The 21,832-nt window shown below is 39.2% G+C and overlaps 1 protein-coding gene across 2 annotated transcripts in view; it reads right to left on the bottom strand.

Moving 5' to 3' along the window:
• Positions 1 to 21,537, bottom strand: part of CUNH2orf74 (chromosome unknown C2orf74 homolog) — a 24,279-nt gene extending 2,742 nt beyond the window's left edge. The window contains exons 1-5 of one of the 2 annotated variants that reach the window (XM_019632570.1): positions 20,389 to 21,537; positions 17,475 to 17,579; positions 14,788 to 14,920; positions 14,110 to 14,278; positions 13,029 to 13,161 (exon numbers count right to left, since the gene is read on the bottom strand). The gene's annotated coding sequence lies outside the window, so the exon portion shown is untranslated. The remainder of the gene's footprint in view (positions 1 to 13,028; positions 13,162 to 14,109; positions 14,279 to 14,787; positions 14,921 to 17,474; positions 17,580 to 20,388) is intronic. The other variant, XM_019632484.1, reaches the window with a different exon arrangement.
• Between the last annotated feature and the right edge of the window lie 295 nt (positions 21,538 to 21,832).

The following is a 21,832-nucleotide window of genomic DNA, read 5'->3' as shown; positions in this document are numbered from 1 at the left end:
CGACCCACGGCAGCCCAGCTTCAGGTCGAGCTGTTGTTCAGCATCTTAGCTGTAGAGGGCAGTGTCACTGGCCCTCATATGTGGGATCCAAACCCCGGGGCCCTCTGGCATCCCAAGCCAGTTCTTAACCAACGTACCATTCGGCCAGCCCAAGGATTTTCTTCCTACTCTCCAAACATCCTTTCTTTCTTAACCTGATTAACTTACTGCTTCTTTCACTGATCATGAAAAATCAGTCTACTTCCTTCTTATAAAATCCTTCTCTATAGCCCTGAGGCCTGTAATCAGCTTACCTCCTCATGGTGTTCTCTCCAGGACTAATAGCCCATATCCTTCTAAGCCCACATCCCTGGACCTACTTCCTGGACACACAAGAAAACTGGAAGCTCTAGAGGCCATGGCTGAGGAAGCTGGAGTAGAACAAGATGATCAGAGTAAAGATTCTCCACTCACCCTAACTTCATGTGCGTGAATGATGCTCATGACAAGGAGAGGGTAGAGCTGGGATTTTCTGAGAAGGAGGGTACACTGGAGTATGACAGCTGCTGCCGACCATGTCTATAAAAGTTAGAAGGTGAGCTGAGCCCTGGACATCTTTGTGCTGCAGTGACACTAGTTCTCCTCCAGAAGGGCAGAAACTGTGGCTTATCTAAAAATCAGGACCTGCAAATTCCATAAATGTTGAATAAATGTGTGTGTGTGTGTGTGTGTGCGTGTGCGCGCGCACGTGCACACAATTAGAGTTTGCTGGAGGGCTCAGGCCAAGGCTGATATTGCAGAATATGTGAACGTCTGAGCCACTCCTGGCAGTCAACAGAATTCTTGTATGCTTCCTCCAGCCAAGGCTCCTCTGGCCAAGACTCAGAGTCCATCTCACCCTATTTACTCTCCACTGCTGTCAGACTGAGACTTTAAATGCCCAAATTGTCTCATGTCTCATGTACACATAGAATTTGGGAGGGATGGGAACATTTTATATCAATCTACTGGTGGTTACACAGGTCTAGACATATATAAAAACCGATCAAGCTGTGTACTTGAGGTTACTGTACTTCCTGCCCTCTTCTGTGTGGATATAAGAAAACATGGTCCCATCCCCATGACCGTATTTGAGTGTGTGTGGTGCAAAGAGTAGTGTTGGACTAGAGTGCACTGCTGTTAGTTGGTCCTGTCTCCAAGATTGATTGCCCCACATATTCTGAGACCAGAGACCTTTAGCAAGGATACAGTAGTAGCAACAAGTAAGGGCTGATAAGTTTGTATCTAAGGTCTTTCTTTCAATTAATGTAGCTTGGGAATCAATATCTTAAATTTATATGTATAGTTAATATAATTCTGAAAAGTGGAGGGTTATCCGACTTTGGTCTCTAAATCACATTTTAAATGCACTGAACTGTAACTCTGTGATGTCATGGGGTCATGCTTGTAGATGGGTCTCCAGAGCCTAACATAGTGTGCCTTGTACACAGAAAGTAGGTACTCAAAAATTATTTGTGGTGGGACATTATTACCAACTCTACAGAAATAAAAAATATTTTGAGCATACTATGAATAATTGCATGCTAACATATTGGATAACCTAGATGAATGAAAAAAATTCCTGGAAACATAAAACCAACAAAGACTGAATCATGAAGAAATAGAAAATATGAATAGAACTCTAATATGGAGACTGAATCAATAGTCAAAAACCTCTGAACAATTACTGGGGAATTCTATCAAATACTTAAAGTACTAACACCAAATTTCTCAAACTTTTCCAAAAAGTTGAAGAAAATGGAACACTTCCTAACTCATTCTATGAGGCCAGCATTACCCTGATAACAAAGCCAAAAACACTACAAAAAAAAAAAGACAAACAAAAAAACCCCTAAATACCAATATCCTTTATGAATATTGAGGCAAAAATCCTCAACAATGTATTAGCAAGCTAGATTTAACAGCATATTAAAAAGATTATATGACCATGGCCAAGTGGCATTTATTCCTGGAATGTAAGAATGGTTCAACATACAAAAATCAATGTAATATACCACATTAACAGTATAAAGGAGGAACAAAATACATGATCATCTCAGTTAATGCAGGAAAGACATTTGACAAAATTTAACAACCTTTCATGACAAAAAAAAAATCAACAAACTAGGAATAGAAGGAAACTTCCCCAAATAATAAAGTCCATATATATTACAGAAGCCTCATAACTAATATTATACTCAATGGTGAGAAAATATTTGCAGAGCACATATCTGATAACATTAAAATCTAAAGTATATAAAGAATACTTACAACTCAATAATAACAACAACAAAAAACAATTCAAAAATGGGCAAAGGGCTTGAAGAGACACTTCTCCAAAGAAGATATACAAATGGCCAACAAGCATATAAAACGATGTTCAACATCACTAATCATTAAGGAGCAAATCAAAACCACAATGAGATACCACCTCACACCCATTAAGAAGGCTAGCATTAAAAAATAAATAAACAATTGTTGGTAAGGATGTGGAGGAATTTGAACCCTTGTGCCTGCTAGGGAGAATGTAAAATGGTGCAGTCACTGTGGAAAACAGTATGGCAGGTCCTCAAAAAATTAGACATAGAATTCCATACCATCCAGCAATTCCAATTCTGGTTATATACACAAAAGAAGTGAAAGCAGGGACTTGAACAGTTATTTGTTTGTTTTATTTTTTTTTATTTTTTTAATTGGGGAATCGGGGGAAGGGGAACAAACAAGTTGCTGTCGTCTTGTTCCTCAGTCCAGTTGTGGAGGACGCCGCTCCACTGGCCCAAGTTGGCACCATCATTGCGCTCCTCCCGGGCGAGGCAGACCAGCCGCTGGCTTCTGGACGGCCGCTCACTGCGGCTGCTGGCCGCTCACGCTGGCTGCTGGCTACACAGGGTAGCCCATGGCAACCCACCTGCCACAGGGGCTGCAGCCCATGCCGTCGCCGGCGACTCACGGCAGCCCAGCTCCAGGCTGAGCTGCCGTTCAGCACCTCAGCTGTAGAGGGCAGCGTCACTGGCCCCCACACGTGGGATCCGAACCGGGGCCCTCCGGTGTCCCAAGCCAGCTCTCAACCATCACGCCACTCGGCCGGCCACGAACAGTTATTTGTACATTTATGTTCATAGCAGCATTATTCACAATAGCCAAAAGGTGGAAACAATCCACGTGCCCATCAATTGGTGAATGAATAAACAAAATGTGGTATATACATACAAAGGTATGCTATTCAGCCTTAAAAAATAAAATTCTGATACATGTTACACATAGGTGAACCTTGAAGGCATTATGCTAGGTGAAGTAAGGCACACACAAAAGGACACATATTGTAATATTCCACTTATATCAGGTACCTGGAACAGTCAAATTCATAGACGTGGAAAATGGAACAGTGATTACCAGATTTTGGGGTAAGGAGGAAATGGTGAGTTATTGTTTAATGGATACAGAGTTTCAGTTTAGGATAATGAAAAAGTTCTGGAGATGGATAGCGGTGATGGTTGCACAACATGCCACTAAACTGTATACTTAAAAAAATGGTTAAAATAGTAAATTCTGTGGTGTGTTTTATCACAATTTTAAAAAATTATTTGTGGAACAGAGGAAAGATCTAAAGGCCATCTATAAAGTAGCCTGGTACATGGCAGGTACTGGAAAAATAAACCAGCTCATAAGAAATCTTGTTTCAGTTTCTGACTATTTGCTCGTATGTGAATGTCCCACCCTCTACTTCGGCCCTTTACCTGTCCCCACCTCAGAATCTCCCAAGACTTGGTTTTGGACTGCTCGTCCATGATGCCACCACCATTCACTGGGCTTCCTTCCTTCCTTGCCTTCTCTAAGTTGTCACTTTAGCTCAGTGACACACCATACCAACTACCTGCAACCCAAACCCTTGCCCTGTCCAGCTCCAGCTCCAGGCAGTGAAATGGCAGTCTTCACTTTTTATTCTTGGTCATTTCTCACCTCCTACCCCATTTATTCCTTGACCTCAGGCTCCCAGAGCGCTGAAAATTTCATTCCCTCCTACTATCAAAACCTGCTTTCTAATCAATCCTTCACCCCAAGAATGCCTGATAGAAATTTAAAGTGTTGCCACTCTCAAGGATATTTGTATTTTAACAGGAGCTTAAAGAGAAAGCAAAAGTCAGAGTAGAATTTCAGGCATCAGCCAGCAGATAGGAAGTCCTCTTTCAAGCCAGAGGAGCTTTTCTGGTGCTCCTGGGCATCTGCCACTTGGAAGTCAGACATGAATTCCTCCTCGGGTGAGCAGTTCTGTCCTGCCTTCCTTGCTCCAGCCTTCAGGCTCCTTTGGGGTTAGGGCCAGAGGGTGTGCACTCCTGGTGACAGTGTCTGCAGCATCTGGTGCTTCAGGTGGGTCCAGGGTGCATATGAATCCCTAACCACCTCCCTGAGGTTTTGATTTGGAGAGGTCCTTGGACAAAAGATCCCTGAATTGCAGAATCAAGACCAGGACATTTAAAGGACTCACAAGTCACAGCTACCTCAATTTAAAAATAAGGGGGAATGGGCACAGGACCCAGGTCTGGCCAATCAGAACAGTGCACAGTTCAGGGGTCAACATGTGATCTAAATCACCTCAGTTTGTCTCAATGCCAAGACATTGGCAGAAACTACCAGCATAGAAAAGAGCAGAGCCAGGAGATATGGAGAGAGACAAATTACAAATGCCTCTGCTTGATCTAACTGTTACTGAAGTGTAAACTGGAAGCTGTACTTTCAGTTGTGTGACCCAATGCCTCTCCTTTGTGGCTTAAGCTGCTTTGAGTGGGGTCTATGTCTCTTGCAATCCAAGATTCTGGGTCAGCACATGTTATAACCAAAATCATACCGCCTTCCTTTCTGAGCCCTTGATTCCTAAAACGAGATTCCTCCATTCCTCACACGAGAGCCATTAAGCCTGCATCATGTTCTTACCTTGTTGGTTACTACATAGGTTCCCCCTTGTCTCCAGTGACAAGTGAAATCAAAAGTCCTTTCCTCTTTCATCAAATTAGTGCAGGCTTTTTCTTTCTCTACCACAGTGAGTAGGGCTACTTGAAGGTCTTATTTTAGATTTTCGATGGCTAAATGTAAGTTACTAAAATTCATCGGCATCAGGCTGTGATATTTGAGAGGGCACTTGTATTGAAATAGTTTTTTCCTTCTACACTAATGGCCAAAACCTGTCAGTTTTTATTAGAGAAAGAAAGAAAAAAATGACATTAAACGCCAAGATAAATGCCTAATATTTCAGTACATATAATTTCCACATAAGAGAAAGGTTGTTCTGTGGAAAAGCCTTCATTATTTATGATTCACAGTTAACCTTTTCATGCAGAAGCCATTTAAAACCTCAGAAAGTCATTACAGCTTGATAAGGTTTTTAGGCAATCCATTCATCACCCAACTGTTTCTCGTGGAATGACTAACACTGAGCTATACAACAGGAAACACTGCCCTTGGCAGGGGTGAGGACACCAAGATAGCACTTGTCTCAGTAAGGAAACAGGCTCCATCCCCAAATGCCACATCTGGGGATAAATAATCCAAAACACAGATAGTCATTGGGAGAAAGCTATTTGGAAAGCAATAAATGCTGAAGAGGACCTGGAGGATAGTGGACAGAAAATTAAATATAGCTTCTCATTGTGTCAGGCCAACAGAAAGTGGTAACGCAGTCATGTGCTGTACTTTCCATAGAACCCGGGAGCAGCTAGGAGGAGAAAGCCTCTTTCCATCACCAAGATCAAGTCTGCTCACCCTACACCAATCCCCAAATGCCACAGCTCAGCAGCAGCGCCTGCAAATTCACTGCAAAAGATTTGGCAAATCTTTATAGCTAATACCTATTCACCTGGAATTGAAATGTCTTTGAGAGAGAAAGTGTCAGAGCAGCGTACTATTAATATTACATTATAATCACCCCCAAATGGGTAAATACATTCCTGGCTTCAATCACAATAGCCACAACACCCATGAGCTCAACCATCCCAGGGGCACCTTTAAATGTCCCTTTGTCATATGCTACAGACTTCATGAGATGGAACAACAGGGAGTTGAGGACTCTGCTACCATTGACTGAGCAGTCATTCCAGTGGTCCCATCCTACCCTTATGGTTTGTGAGGGGCATACCTGGACTGCAGGCACGGGAGAATGTTCTTGCCCCATATTTTAGCATTTCTGCCTTGCTCCATGCTACATGGTTAGTGAGGATCAAACTCCAAGGACTCTGAAAAGCAGATCAATCTCTGAGTTCACAGCTTCCTGAGATGTCTGGGAAATGTACTAAAGCTGACCTGGTTCATTGGTTCTGGGAGACTTCCTGACCTTGTGATTCCAACCTGGGGAAAAGGTGATGTGACACTTCAGCCCAGCTCAGCTATCCCAGCTGACTCACCATGGCTCCCACTTATTGTAAAAGTCGAGAAGGCACCTTTAAGAGCTAGGGTTCTCATGAATGGAAGTTTATATAGCAAAGTTAGCTATGCTCTTCTTGGAGGTACTCTTAATATGTTAGGAGCCATACTGGATAACCAAGACCCCTCTAGAATCTAAAAGAAAAAGGAAGCCTGGTATACCTCCATCCCAAGAGTCATGGATCTCCTAGGGCACAGGACTTGGGTCAAAGGAATATGGCTAATTTTTCTTTTTTTCACTTTTGGCCATCCCCTAAGGCAGAACGACGACTATCCACAAAGGACAACTTCATCAACCCTCAGTACCTGGCCCTAAGGAGAGTATTCATGACATAATGTAGTTTTTTTCCACCAGCCATCCTGGGATCCTTGCATATTGTGCAACCCGACCATATCTCCTACACAGACAGTCCCAGGAAGTCACATCTCCTCGAGCTCTGGCCCAAGGGGACTAGACCCTAGACCCTAAGTCATCTCACCCACTGACATAAATCTACATTCATGAAAATTAGCCTTCAGGTCCCTCTTTTGGGCTGCCTCATTAGAAAGTCAGGGGACTTGCCCAGAAAGTCCACAGGCCCCTATTTTCAGGACTCATTTGTACATGTTCTGCTCGGGACCTCACAGGGGCTGAGATACATGGCAGAACTAAACGTCTGATTTTTCTTTTTCTTTTTATATCTCTGAGAAACCTCTCAAGTTATACTTTCATAGATACCCCCGGAAGCTATGGAATTAAATTGTCACAAGCAATGGTCTGCGAGAGGCATTATTATAGCACCCAGGACTCTGACACGATGCACCTATGGCCCCAAGACATCCAGCTTCCCACATATTGGTTAAGTTACTTCCTACTCCAGAGAAAACCACACTCACTACTCCCACACAAATGTCCCCTCCCCTGCCACAAAACTTATCCTTGTTTAATACAGATTCAGGTGCCACTCTTAAAGTCGAAGGGAAAAAAAAAATTTTTTTTTTTAAAGATTTTTATTGGGGAATTGGGGGATGGGAACAGCGCTGGGGAATTGGGGGAAGGGGAGCAGACAAGTTGCTGTCCTTTTGTTCCCCAGTCTAGTTGTGGAGGATGCTGCTTCACTGGCCCAAGATGGCACCATCATTGCGTTCTTCACAGCCGAGGCAGATTAGTCGCCGGATTCTGGATGGTTGCTCACCGCGGCTGCTGACCACTCACGCTGGCTGCTGGCTACACACGGTAGCCCATGGCAACCCACTACAGCAGGAGCTGCAGCCCACACTGTCGCTGGCGACCCACAGCCGCCCAGCTCCAGGTCGAGCTGTGGTTCAGCATCTTAGCTGTAAAGGGCAGTGTCACTGCCCCTCATATGTGGGATCCGAACCAGGGCCCTTTGGCGTCCTAAGCCAACTCTTAACCAACACGCCACTTGGCCGGCCCAACATTTTTTTTTTTTTTACACAGTGGTGTCCAATATAACAGCGTCTTGTGTTTAGACCTTGTATCTGAGGCAATGTTTGCAAGTCATACCTTGTTGTTAAAGCCCATTTGTACTCATGTTAGCCCCAGGAGGTGGGGGCTGAAAAGTCAAGACGGACTGTAGAAGATTTCTTTTAAAACTTAAAAATATTACTGAGGAAATACATATTAATTGTAGAAAAAAATACACATATTTTGAAAGTGAAAATACACATATTTTGGGTGAAAATACACCCGGAAATAGCTACTGTTCGCAAAATTATCCATCTCAATTGTTTATACATATGTCACTAGAAGAACACAGTGCTTACACACCCAGGGCCTTCCCTTTACCAGAAGAAGAATGAGTTTGTCAACTGCTGGCTTCCTCTTTACATAGAAGGTGGTGGGAGAGGAAGTCCTGCAGAAGAGAGACTGCACTGCTCAGGTTTGGTCAGGCGTGGGAACCACCGGGATGTGAATCCCTGCTCTACCACTGAATACCTGTGTCACCTTGTGTGCCTTAGTGTCCTCATATCAAGGATGAGGATTATTCGTGTGTAGCAGCAGTGTCTGGCACATGGCAAGTGCTCAATAATTTTGTTATTGCTGTTGTTATGAATTTCAGCTAGCCTAATATGATAAAAGAAGATGGTAATTTCACGACACCTGCCAGTTCTCTGAGTTGCTGGCATGTGTGTGCATCTTTCACCCACATATAGGCCTCTGGGCATGTGTGCGCATGTGTCTGCATGTGTAAAGAGGTGCACTGGAAAGGATTAAAGGAGTGCTTTCTTTGAAAAGAAGGAACGAAGGGTGGATTTCAAGACAAGAAAGGAAGATGAGGATCCCTGTAGAATAGTGCTGTTGTTTTTTTCCTTGGACTTTGGGAACCATCACATTTAGTATCCAGTTTTAGGGTCCCTCACCATGTTGTAGTTCCCTCTAGTTATCCCCCAAGCCTTCAGTAAATCCCTTACACCGAGCTCTCTATGTTAGGGGAATAAAAGATCTGGGCAGGAAAAGGTCGCACACGCAGCTTCTTGGACTCCCATTCTCCCTCTACTCCCTGTTGTTACTGCCATGCTGCCGGGAAGGCTCCCCTCTCTGTGATATTTAGGCCAACACACCAAGAACAATATTCGACAGTATTTGAATTTCATCTTCTATGATTCAAGAAAAACAACATTGCTACACCCTTCTTTCAGAAACTGTAGCCCTCCCATTTTTCTCCCACCTCCAACTTAGGTGTCTAGTCACCAACAACTTCTTTCCTCTCAAGTATAAAATTCTTTTAAAATGATTTCTAATCCCTTTATCCTTATTATTCCCAGGGTTAGTTTGCTTCTTAAATGACATTTTGTTAATCTTAAAAGGCAAATCAGCTCAGCTAAATTTTGAAAGCAAAAATCAGACCCCCACTTTTCTTCCTGTCGTAGATTTATGTGCAAAGATGACCACTGGCAATCCTATTCATGAGGGCTTTGCCCTCATCACCTAATCACCCAAAGTCCGCAACTCCTAACACCATCACCTTGGGGGTTAGGATTTCCACATGAACTTGAGGGAACACAAACATTCAGGCCATAGCACCAGTCAACACCAAGTGGAGCAGAACAACCACCCAGCTGATCTAAGCCAATCCATGGAATCATAAGAGGTAATAACCGCCAAAGCCCATTTCTTAACACATCGAAATTACAGGCTTTACTCTATATGTGATTATACCTAAAACCCCCTTCAACATTTGCCTTGGGAGCAAGGGTGGACGGGTCTCTTGACACTTCGATAGGGAAAATAAAATGTCTTGATGCTCAGCAGGGGTGGGGAAGGTGGCCCTTATTAAAAGTAAGCAAAATTGAAAGAGGCTATTTGAAAAGAAGATTCTGACAAAATACATTTGAAAAGAGGTCAAATATAGATTTTAAAAGAAAGGGAGTAATGGTATTTGTTCGGAAAAACAAAGGAAAGTATGACATACTAAATGTGATGGTTCCCAAAGTCCTATGGGGAAACTATATTAGAAAATAATCTGGTTTTATCAACAACAAGAAATAAAAGAAAAATTTAAATGACAGCAAAACAACAGATTAAAGAGATTTAAGATCCCTATAAAACAAGTACAACACATTGACCATCATTCAAATCCTGATTCAAACTGTACTAAAAAAAGAAAAAAAAAAAGACATTCAGAGAAATGTAAACACTAACTGGGTATTTAATAATATCAAGGAAGTGTTATTAAAATGTTTTTACATGTGATAAGGTATTGTGGTGATGTTTATAAAATAATTCTTACTTTTTAGAAAAATATACAGAGATATTTTTTCAGATTAAATTACATGATGCCTGGGATTGTTTTAAAAATAATCTGGGTAGGGGAAAATGTAGGGTCTAGATGAAATATGATTATCCATATTTTGATAGTTGTTAAATCTGGGTGATGGGGACATTGGCTTCATTATATTATTCTCTCTGATTTTGTACATGTTTGAAATTTTCCATAATAAAGCTTTAAAAATACTTTTACAAATTGTCCCTACAGTATTCTCTATAATATTTGGAAATATTTGGAAACAAACCAGATGTCCACAATATGAAAACAGTCAAAATAAATGTAGTATATTTGTATAATGAAACAATAGAGACAGTCATTCCCAACCTTTTTGATCTTAGAAACTTTACACTCTTAAATTATTGAGACCCCAAAAGTTTTTATGTAGGCTGTAGCTATTTATATTTGCTGTATGATTGAAACCAACAAATTTTAAAATGTCTATTAATAATTTTAAAATACCAATAATAAGCCCATAAAAATGTATTAGAATGTGGGACATGCAATGTTTTGCATTTATAGGATACTTTCAACTGCAAGTAATAGAAAATACGACTAACAATAGTTTAAATAACAAGAGGTTTATCATCTCACATGACAAGAAGCCTGAAGGTAACATGGCTCCAGGGTTGGTCACCAGGGTCCAGTGACATCATCGAGGGTCAAGGTTCTTTTTATCTTTCCACTCTGCCACCTCTGTCAGTAGGCCCCCTTGCAGGTATGAATTAACTATCAAAGCTCTAAGCATCACACAAATATCAGAGGCAGAAAAATGGGACCATCTGGGGTTCGACATAAAATATTAAACACTGTGGCTCTTGTTTCATGTAAAACACCATAGGCAACATTACAGGGCTGACCATCAGAATGAACTCTCTCTCTCCCTGAGGCTTCCCCTGAGCCCTGGAAGGGATACCAGCAATCCATCTGGATGCTCAAACTAGTAAGTATTATCCGAATGGGATATTAGGATTTTACTCAAGAAAAACACCTCAGATTGAAGGGATAAACCAATTATTTTTTTATTTACTGCCTATTTTTGCATTTATGCAAACATTTTCATCTATAGCTTCTATTTATTCAAAGGTTATAGTTAAAGCACCAACTTGGAACGTCAATTCTACCACTTGTTGCCAGGTGTTTTATATGTATTGGGCTCATTTAATCCTCACAACAACTCTGAGTTAGGCATTATTATTACAGTCCCCACTTTCCAGGTGAAGAAACTGAGGCATCAAGAGGTTTTTGTGGATTTCCCAACTCACACACCCTGCATATGGAGCTAGGATTCAAATCCTAGCGGTCTGGCTCTGAAGTCTTTGCTTTCAACTATATGCTTACCTCTACATGGTTTTAGAAAAATATGATCAAGTACATGAGTCGAAAATTTAAGGCTAATTGGTAGAGGTATACAGAGTGTATAATTTTTGAAACAATAGAAGAAAATAACCAAATAAAACTCAATCAACCCAGCAAAAGGCCAATATAGGGGTAAACGGGAGGAATCTTTTCTCTCTGACTGATAAGTAAGCACCATCATAAATGACAGAGCAAATATCTGGACCAGGAAGTTGATGACAAATCTACCACTTCAAAAGTCATCGATGTCCTTCACCCTGGGAAAGCAACAGTACCTAAGACATTAATTCTGCAAATCTAACACATATGTGCAAAACCACAGATGTCATCTTTGTCTTTAGATTCAGACCCAGCTTGGCATGGCTTCGGCATGATCCATTATTTCTAGGATTACACAAAGAAAAATAAACTCACAGATTCGCAGATGGTCTATATTAAAGGAGAAATCCCTCAAGAACACAGCAAAAGGATTATAAGAATAGATGAAGCAAGTCAAGGGGTGGGAAAACCAATGTTAGAGCTAGCAACAAAGGATTAAAGGGACAGCCATGCCTTGATTTGTGGAAATTGTGGAGATGTTTCACTAGAGGATTAATAAACTATAAAAACTTAACAAAAAGTGGTGCATGTGATGGTGAGAAACAAGGAGAAAGGACAGTAAAATTTAAAATGTACCCAACTAGTCTAACACTGAACTCTTTGTCTTACCTAACAAGTGTGTTAGGTAAGTGAGCCCCTGAGCTCAGAGTTTATCATTCACCTGATTCCTAACAGAGAATACTCACATGTTGCTCATGCGCATAAACTTGCCTTCCTGGGAGGCCTCCAAGAACTGAAGACTTTTGCTGCTATGCATTGCTGGCGCTACCACTCTTGCATTGAGCCCCTGATGTCAGAAAATGTCCCAAGCCACCATTCCTGATTTGAAGAAGGAATCCCAGTACATCACAACAGGGCACCTTCCTGTGGTCCTCAAACAGAGTACTGCATTACATCTGTGAGATACCTCAGTGGTTATTCATCAGCACAGCAGATTACACACAGCCTCAGGAGGGCTGGGTCAGGATCATTCAGCGTATCTAGAACCACCATGTCTTACTTTCTCTCCAGTGAGCACCTCCTTCCCCCTAAAATTAGGCAGTTTATTTGTTTGTTTGTATCAAGACAAAGTCTTGCTATGCGTTTTTCCTAGAATATTCAGAACTCCTTAGTGTTTGCCTACCTTTTTAAGGCTTATCTCTGTCATTCTCTATTCCAGCCTATGAAAGGAAAAACACAAAGTACCAAACCCTATATACGTGTATACTATATTTTTTCCTATACATAAATACCTGTGATAAAGTTTAATTTATAAATTGGGCATAGTAGACATTAACAACAATAACTAATAAAGTAGAACAATTATAACAATATACTATAATAAGCTATGTGAATGTGGTCTCTCTCAAAATATTGTACAGTACTCACCCTTTTTCTTGTGATGATGTGAGATGATAAAATATCTACATGAGGAGATGAAGTGGAGTACTCAGGATGGCACACAATTTAAAACTTATAAACTGTTTATTTCTGGAATTTTCCATTTCATATTTGCAGGTAACTGAAACCAAGGAAAGGGAAAACATGGATAAGGGGCGCTTCCATAATTGATTCAAGAAAGAATCATCAGTGGGTGCTATTACCAGTGAATAAAAATGGGATGAGGACCTAGATATTTGTATAATTTCAAAGAATCTCCACATTAAAAATGTATTAAATACAAAGAAGAAAAGTAACTTCATAATGGAGAAAATTAGAAGACATCATCTTAACCAAGTGATCAAATTTAACACCCCCGATAAGGTACAAATTGACATTGTGTGTCACTCAATAAGATATGAGGGAGGATTCATTGGACAAACGCAAATTGGGGAACAGCTGACAAAATGACTCTTATAATAAAAAATGTTCAGGGCATGAAACTTAAAGACTTAGAAACTGTCTGAGATTTAAACAGACTGTAGAGACCAGACAACTATGTGCAATGCATGAACCTAGATTGGATGCTTTAAGGGTAACATAAAGAACCTAAGTGGAACAATCCACAAAACTTGAATGTGGTTTCTGAAAATATGGGAATTCTCTGTGCTATGCTTGCAAGTTTTCTGTAAATTTGGAATTGTTTCAAAATAAAATGGTTTTTTTTTTGGGGGGGGTGGTAGATGAGGGTAAAGGGGATCAAATATATGGTGACAGAAGGAGAACTAACTCTGGGTAGTGAACACACAACGTGATATACAGATGATGTATTACAGAATTGTACACCTGAAACCTATGTAACTTTACTAACAATTGTCACCCCAATAAACTTTAATTTAAAATAAATAAATTTTAAAAAAATATTAAATCAATTGGTTTTAGAAATCATTTTTTAAAATACATTTACTGTCTTGGCCAGAATTCCTCAGAACTTGTTTGAATTTGTTGAGATTTTTTGCTTGCAAGTAACAGAAAATCCAACTCAACTGTCTGAAACAATAAGAAAAATGCATTTTCTCACACAAATGACCTGAGTTAGTTTAGCCAAAGGGTTAACCACCAGCCTGATTTGCATTAAATTGTTTCCCTCTTCCATTTCTGTGTAGCAGCTTTATCCTTTACTCTTGTTCCTCCCCATGATTGCAGTATGGTTTCAGCAGCTCAAAGCAGAATGTTCTGAAATTACAATGTCCAAAGGCCTGAAAGAGGAAAAGAGTATATATATATCCCTTACTCATGACTATTTTGAAACATCAGGGAAAATTTCCCACAAGCACTACAACAGACTTTTTCTCACCTCTCATTACCCATAATCGCATGTTCATTCTTAAGTGAATCACTGGCAAGGGAATTTGAATGACCATTACTAGCTTGGACTAATCAAAATTCATCTTCTGAGGGTAGCAAAGGGCCAGCTTCCCTTAAAAGCATCTGACCACTTAATACCTGAACAAAACTGGAATTCTATCAGCAAAGAAGGAAGAGTATGGCTGCTGGGTAAGCAATAAACATGATCTGCCACACAGTGGGCTTGAATTAATTGAATAATCCTTAAAGGCTGCTTTAAATATCTCTATTTTCAAGTATATAGGAAATGTATATGGATACATTACATATAGTGGGCCTATGAATGTACTTCACAACATTCAGGTATTTGCTTTTCTAAATCCATTTATAATAAGGTCAAGTTTCCACTCAGCCCCCTCACCTCTTTGATTCACATAGAGAGCCCTGACATGTAATCCATTTGTCTAGTCATTGGCCTTCTTCCCAATCTCAACATACGAGTACACTGAGATGTATTCACATCTTCATCTGATCAGCTGTGTGGTGACCAAGATCTAGTTTTAAGGGAGTGGGAAAAAAGGGTGATAAGATGAACAAAGGGATTGTGGGGACAACCCCCAATCCCAGATTATAGAGGAATTCATCCATCTTTTCTTATAGTACTTGTATGATTTAATTCTTTAAAGTAGCTCTCAGAGCCATTGGGATTTTATCCTTATAAATATAGGGGGCCAGGTATATTCAAAATCTATCATTTTCAAAATATTCAGTTGTCCTAAAGCTATTTATTAAAAAGTCTGTCTCTCCCAGTGGCTTAGATCCCACTTTTGCCATATACTAAATGTCTTCATTTGCTAGACTTTGTATCTGGATTTTCTATTATATTCTAGTGATCTACACACAATTTTAATTATAGAGGCTTTTATAGTATGCTTTCTTATCCCTACACACCAAACTACATTTCTTTTTCAAGATTTTCCTAGCTCTTCTTGCATATTTATTTTTCCATATGAACTTTATAATCAACCCATCTAGTTCTAGGGGAAAAAAATTAGTATTTTTATTGGGATCACATTAAATATGTATACTTGGGGAAAATTAACAACTTTATAATACTGAGTTATCCTATCCATAAACAAAGGTTACTTTTATATATGTTCAAGTAAAAAGCAAATATTAATGAAATAGAAAACAAAGATATAATAGATAATAGTTTAACAGGAAATGACAAGTCCACACTGATTAGTCTGTAAAAAAGGTTTTATTGCTGTAGTATTATCACAGAAGATAGTCAAACAAGTTAAATTTACCTCTGTCCAGGCTCTCTGACTGCTGTCTGTACAATGCACAGTTTTATATATACAATGTGGGTTTCACAGTGTTATATATTACACAAGTTTGTTGAATGTTAAACAATTTTGCAATAGAAAACATTTGCAATATAAAACAAATTTTAAAAAAGGAGAAACAGCCTGTCTGAAAATAGCTTGGTGGTTAGCTGATCTTTGACAAGCATTTTTTGTAAAAAGCTTGGTATGCAAGTCTGGGACAATATGGGTATTTATAAACTAACTACAATATAGTTTTGCCAGCAGGGCTTTAAAATAAAAAAGCCCTCTGGGCTAAATTTAAGGAAATTCCATGAAATAGGAATAAGAAAAAAATTATTTTTCATGTTAGCAAAAGTAGTCTGTAACCAGTCTCATGCATTTTATAAGGGTCTGTATTGATCTACAAACAGTGGTTTGTAGCGGGTAGGGAGTTGGGAGGAAGTGTAAAGCTTTTACATAATTTAAACTATCGTTTCCTTGCACTTTTAGCGCCACCTTATGGAAATGTTCTGGTGTCAGAATCCATGCTTTCCTGATTTTTTTTTTTTAATGCTTTTGAGCATTTCTGGCTAAGTTTTACTAATAAAGATATCATGTCACATAGCAGTATGGCTCTCAACCTGTCTGCAGAAGAGAGTCATCTGGTGACCTTTTAAAAATACCAACACTCCAGAAACACTGTCAGAGAGGTTTTAATACTGATTCTTTGGACAAAGCTAGATGTCATTTAACAAATTATTCAGCTCCATTACTTACTGAGAAAAAAAAGTCAGTTTTCTTCCCTGGCTGTATGACTACACACACTCACACTATCATATGACTACTTACGGTTAGGAATGAATTCATTTTAGAATTCATTGCTATAGTTTTACTTTCTCTTAATTAAAAAAAAAAATCTTCATTTTAATGGTCAATAGCTTCCGGTTGGCTTGTTTTTTTTAATTTGGGGAAATATATTAACCACAGACACACACATAGAATCTAAAACAATAAACTACCACTCAAAACTAAAAAATGTTTGTTTCAAATATTTATATATACATATGTGAATACTATATATATATATATATATATGTATATATATATATATATATATATGTTATACGGTTGACCCTTGAACAACATAGGTTTGAACTGCACAGGTCCACTTACACACAATTTTTTTTCAGTAAATACAGTAAATGTATTTTCTCTTCCTTACGATTTTCTTAATGTTTTTTTCTATAGTTTGCTTTACTGTAACAATGATATATAAACATATAACATACAAAATATGTATTAATTGACTTTGTTATCAGTAAGGCTTCCAGTCAACAGTAGGCTATTAGTAGTTATGTTTTTGGCGAGTCCAAAGTTATATGCGCATTTCTGACTGTGCAGGGGGTTGGCGCCCCTAACTGCCACACTGTTCAAGGGTCAACTGTATATAAAATACTCCTATTAGAGCATAAGAGTTGGTTGGGGAGTCAAGACCAACAAAAAAATCAATGAGAACATCTGACTATTAAACTGTGGCAATGTCATTAGTGCAATATAATTCAGAGAAAGACCAGTGAATTCATGAAGGAGGTGAGATTTTTAGCAAGGACTTGAAGCCAGGGGAATATTTCAATAGGCAGAAAAACAAAATGAGAGCAACCTAGGTGGGAAAACAACATGAGCCAAGGCCAAAAATGGGAATGAGCACAACAGTTATTTCTAAAAGTCTTTCATGTGGCGTAATAATAATACCTAATACATCAGGAACTATTCTAAGTGCTTTATATGTATGTATTACCTTGTTTAACATAGCAACAGTCATCAAGAGCACACTGCTCAGATCATTCTTTTCTGTTGCCCTTAGACAAGACAAATTGCCATCTCTGGGTCTTAGTTACTCCATCTGTAAAAAAAAAAAAGCAGATAATATTGTTCTGTGCATGGATATGGATAAACACAAGAGACTAAATAGCAAATAATATACCTGTTAAGACAAATTGGTGGATAAATGGTAATACTGTGCTTGATTTTTTGAGGAACTACCAGATGGCTTTCCAAAGTGGTTGAGCCATTTTACATTCTAACCAGCAGTGTGCGAGGATTCCAATTTCACCACATTCTTGATAACACATTATTAGGCTTTTTGGTTATAGTCATTCTAATGGGTGTGAAGTGGTATCTCACTGTGGTTTTAATTTGCATTTCCCTGATGGTTAATGATGTTGAGCATCTTTTCAGGTGTTATTGGCTATTTGTATAGGTAGCATCTTTGGAGAAAAGTTTATTCAAATCCTCTACAATTTTAAAAACTGGGTTTTCTTTTAGTGTTGACTTATATTCTGGATATAAGTACCTTGTCAGACATGATTTGTAAACATTTTCTCCCATTCTGTAGGTTGTCTTTTCACTTTCTTGTATCTGTTGAAGTACAAACGTTTTTAATTTTGGTAAAGTCCCAATTTATTTTTTTCTTTTGTTGCTTGTGCTTTTAGTGTCATATTTAAGTATCCATTGCCAAATCCGAGGTCATGAAGGGTTAGCCCTGTGTTTTCTTCTAAGAGTTTTATAGTTTGTGCTTACGTTTAGGTCTTTGATCCATTTTGAGTCAATTTTTTGTACATGGTGTGAGGTAAGGGTCCGATTTCATTCTTTTGCATGAGGCAGGCTATCCAGCTGTCCCAGCATCATTTGTAGAAAAGACTATTCTATTTCCATTGAATGATCTTGGCAATATTGTTGAAAATCAGTTGGGCATAAATAAATGGGTTTATTTCTGGGATCCCAATTCTGTTCCATTGATTTATGTCAATTCTTATGTTAGTACTGCACTGTCTTGATTATTGTAGCTTTGTAGTTAAGATTTGAAATCAGAAATATTAATCCTCTTTGTTCTTTTTCAAAATTGTTTTGGCTATTCTGGGTCCCTTGAGTTCCCATATGAATTTTAGGATCAGCTTGCCAATTTCTGCAAAGAAGCCAGCTGGGATTCTGATAGGAATCATGGTTAATCTATAAATCAAGTTGAGAAGTATTACCATCTTAACAATATCTTAACAATATCAAGTCTTTTTTTTTAAAAAGATTTTATTGGGGAATTGGGGGGAGGGTAATAGCGTTGGGGAATCAAGGAAGGGGAACAGACAGGTAGACAAATTGCTGTTTTGTTCTTCAGTCTAGTTGTGGAGGACATCGCTTCACTGGCCCATGTTGGTATGATCACTGTGCTTTTCCTGGGTGAGGCTCACTGGTTGTTGGTCGGCCGCTCACAGCGGCTCATGGTAACTCACAGCCCACTGCAGCCCTGCTGCAGCCTACGCCGTCGCTGGCGACTCACAGCAGCCCAGCTCCAGGTGGAGCTGTTCATCATCTTAGCTGTAGAGGGCCAAGCATCACTAGCCCTCAATGTGGGATCCGAACCGCAGCCCTGCTACTCAGAGCTGGTGCTCCCAAGCGAGCTCTTAACCAGCTGAGCCACTCGGCCGGCCCTCAAGTCTTCTGATCCATGAACATGGGATAGTGTTTCCATTTATTTAAGTCTTCTTTAATTTCTTTCAATGATATTTTTGCAGTTTTCAGAGAAAATGTTTTTCATTTCTTTTCTTAAATTTATTCTTAAGTATTTTTTTCTTTTGATGCTACTGTAAAGGAAACTGTTTTCTTAATTTCACTTGTAGATTTTTCATTGCTAGTACATAGAAATAAATTGATTTTTGTATATTGATCTTATATCTTGAAATCTTGATGAACTTAACTATAGTTCTAATATTTTAGTGGATTTCTTAGGGTTTTCTATATACAAGATCATGTCATCTATGAATACAGTTTTACTTCTTTTCCAATTAGAATGCATTTAATTTCATTTTCTGGCATGGGAGACAAATTGCAAACGAACAAAAAAATATCATAGTAATAATGTCACATTTGTACAGAAATAAAATATGATAAGAGTGACTTGGATAGCTACTTTAGATTGAGTACATGGAAATATCTACTGTGAGGAAATGACATCTAACCTAAAATCTGAATTATGAGTCTTTTAGACTGCAAACAGCTAATGTGAAGGTACTTAAAAGTGGGAATGAGCTTACTTATTGGGGGAACAGGTAAGCTAATGAGACCAAAATGTAATCAACAAGAGGGGAAAGGAGGCCTGAGAGGCAGCCAGGGGTTAGGCTGTGTAGTACTTTGTAAACCTGAGCAAAGGAGGTTGGATTTTATTCTAGGTTTGATGGAGTGCTACTAGAGTGTTAGGCAGGGGAGTGAAGTGATCTGATTCACATTTCAAAATCACTACAGTTGCTTTGTGGATAACAGGTTGGAGTGGAAGCTGGGGAATCACTTTAGGAGTCTTTTGTAGCACTTCATGTAGAAGATATTAATGACTGGAGTGATGATAACAAAGATGGAGAAGCAAATGGATGTGGAGTATGTATGGGACTTGTTAATGAACTGAATGTGGGGAGTGAATTAAAAAAGAGAATAAGGAATAATTTCTAGATATTTGGCCTGTGCACTTAGGTGGGCACTAGTGCCATTTACTAAATGGGGGAAGACTGGGCTTGAACAGCAGGGAGTTGTAGGGGTGTTGGGGAGATATCACAAGTCGTTTTGGTTAATGTTTAACTGGAGATACTGACTGGTATTCCTGGTACAAATGTCAAGTAGGTAGTTGGATAAACAAGACTGGAACTACAGGAAGTGAACTGGGTCACCTGTTTTCAGCTTGAAGGAACTGCCAGTGAGTCAGGAGAAATGTTTCAGGCAATCCAAGGTAAAATTGTTTCAAGAAGGTGCTGGAATGTGCTGCTAGGCCCAGATTCCAATCCCAGTGTGTGGGTTACTTTACTTCTTTGAACTTCCTTCTCCACCTATAAATTGGGGGTAATATCTGCTTTGGGGGGGTTATTGTGAGACTAAAGGAGATATGGCATATAAGACATCATGCACCATCCTCGGCATATACATTTAGCAACTACTATTCTACACCCCTTCTAGTTTAATCAGACTGGCCTTATCACAGACAAGGAATAAGAGACACACTAGCTGCATTTTCTCAAGGAAAGATACATATACCTTGGCTGGAGGGCTGCTATAAGACTTGGTCTTCTTCAGTAAACCTCTTTGAAAACAACACAAGTCAGGAAATAGTTTTCCTACCTAGCTCCTTCTATAAATGCAGATGACTCTGCCTAAATAAGGCAAGACATTTAGTATAGTAAAGTAACAAACGGTGCTGTAACAACCACCAAAGTATTAGGTGCCTCTTTTCTTTCTTGCATTAAATATGCACAAATATACATAAGTCTTAGCAACTCAAGTTATAGGAAGAGGGATATCAAACTGTCATCTTAAAGAATTTAAGTCAACTTTCAATATTAAAATAACAATGCAACAACAGTAATAGTTAACATTTATGAAGGGCTTACTACTAGCCAGAAAGTATTGAGCTAATTGTCCTATATCTGTGTCGTTTAATCCCTCAACAATCCTATAAGGATGGGAGTAATATCTTCATATCCTCTTCTCCAGTAGATCAGCTTTAAATGAGAGGAAAGTTAACCGAGTAGAATTGGACTGGCCAGGTATCCCAGTGCCTTCTAACTGAAAGGTGTGAGAAGGTGCGATTCATAATAGTTCCTCAATGAATAAAGGTTGGCTAAAGAATTAATTCCAGGTATTGAAGATGAAAGGTATTTTTTTTGTTTGTTTTTATATTAAAATTTGCCTTCAGCAGATTAGCATGACTGGGCTTCAGCCTCAGCTTCCAAAGCAACTAGCACATCTCACAGTACATTTGGAAGAAGGAAAACAAACAAAATGATGCAACAGGGTGGAATCAATTTTTCCAGGACCCATCAGCTCCAAGTCAAGCAGCTGTCTCCAATCTAGCTGTGGAGGGTGCAGCTCTGCAACCCATGTGGGAATCGAACCAGCAACCCAGGTGCTATGAGCCTGCACTCTAACTACCTGAGGCTGCCCCAGATAATCTTTTTTGCAGTATTTTATCCCTTAAATATTTTACTCAATCTTTACCAGGATAATCTCATTTTTAAAAACAATCTTTACATTTACAAAATTTACCTTGTCCTTAAAAACAGTGATCTAGAGCCCATCCTGACCTTTCTGAAAAGATGGAATGATTCAGATCAAGGGACT

This window comes from Hipposideros armiger, unplaced genomic scaffold (genome assembly GCF_001890085.2).
Source record: "Hipposideros armiger isolate ML-2016 unplaced genomic scaffold, ASM189008v1 scaffold_2, whole genome shotgun sequence".
Classification (NCBI taxonomy): domain Eukaryota; kingdom Metazoa; phylum Chordata; class Mammalia; order Chiroptera; family Hipposideridae; genus Hipposideros; species Hipposideros armiger.
This window is presented reverse-complemented; position numbering and strand designations above follow the sequence as displayed.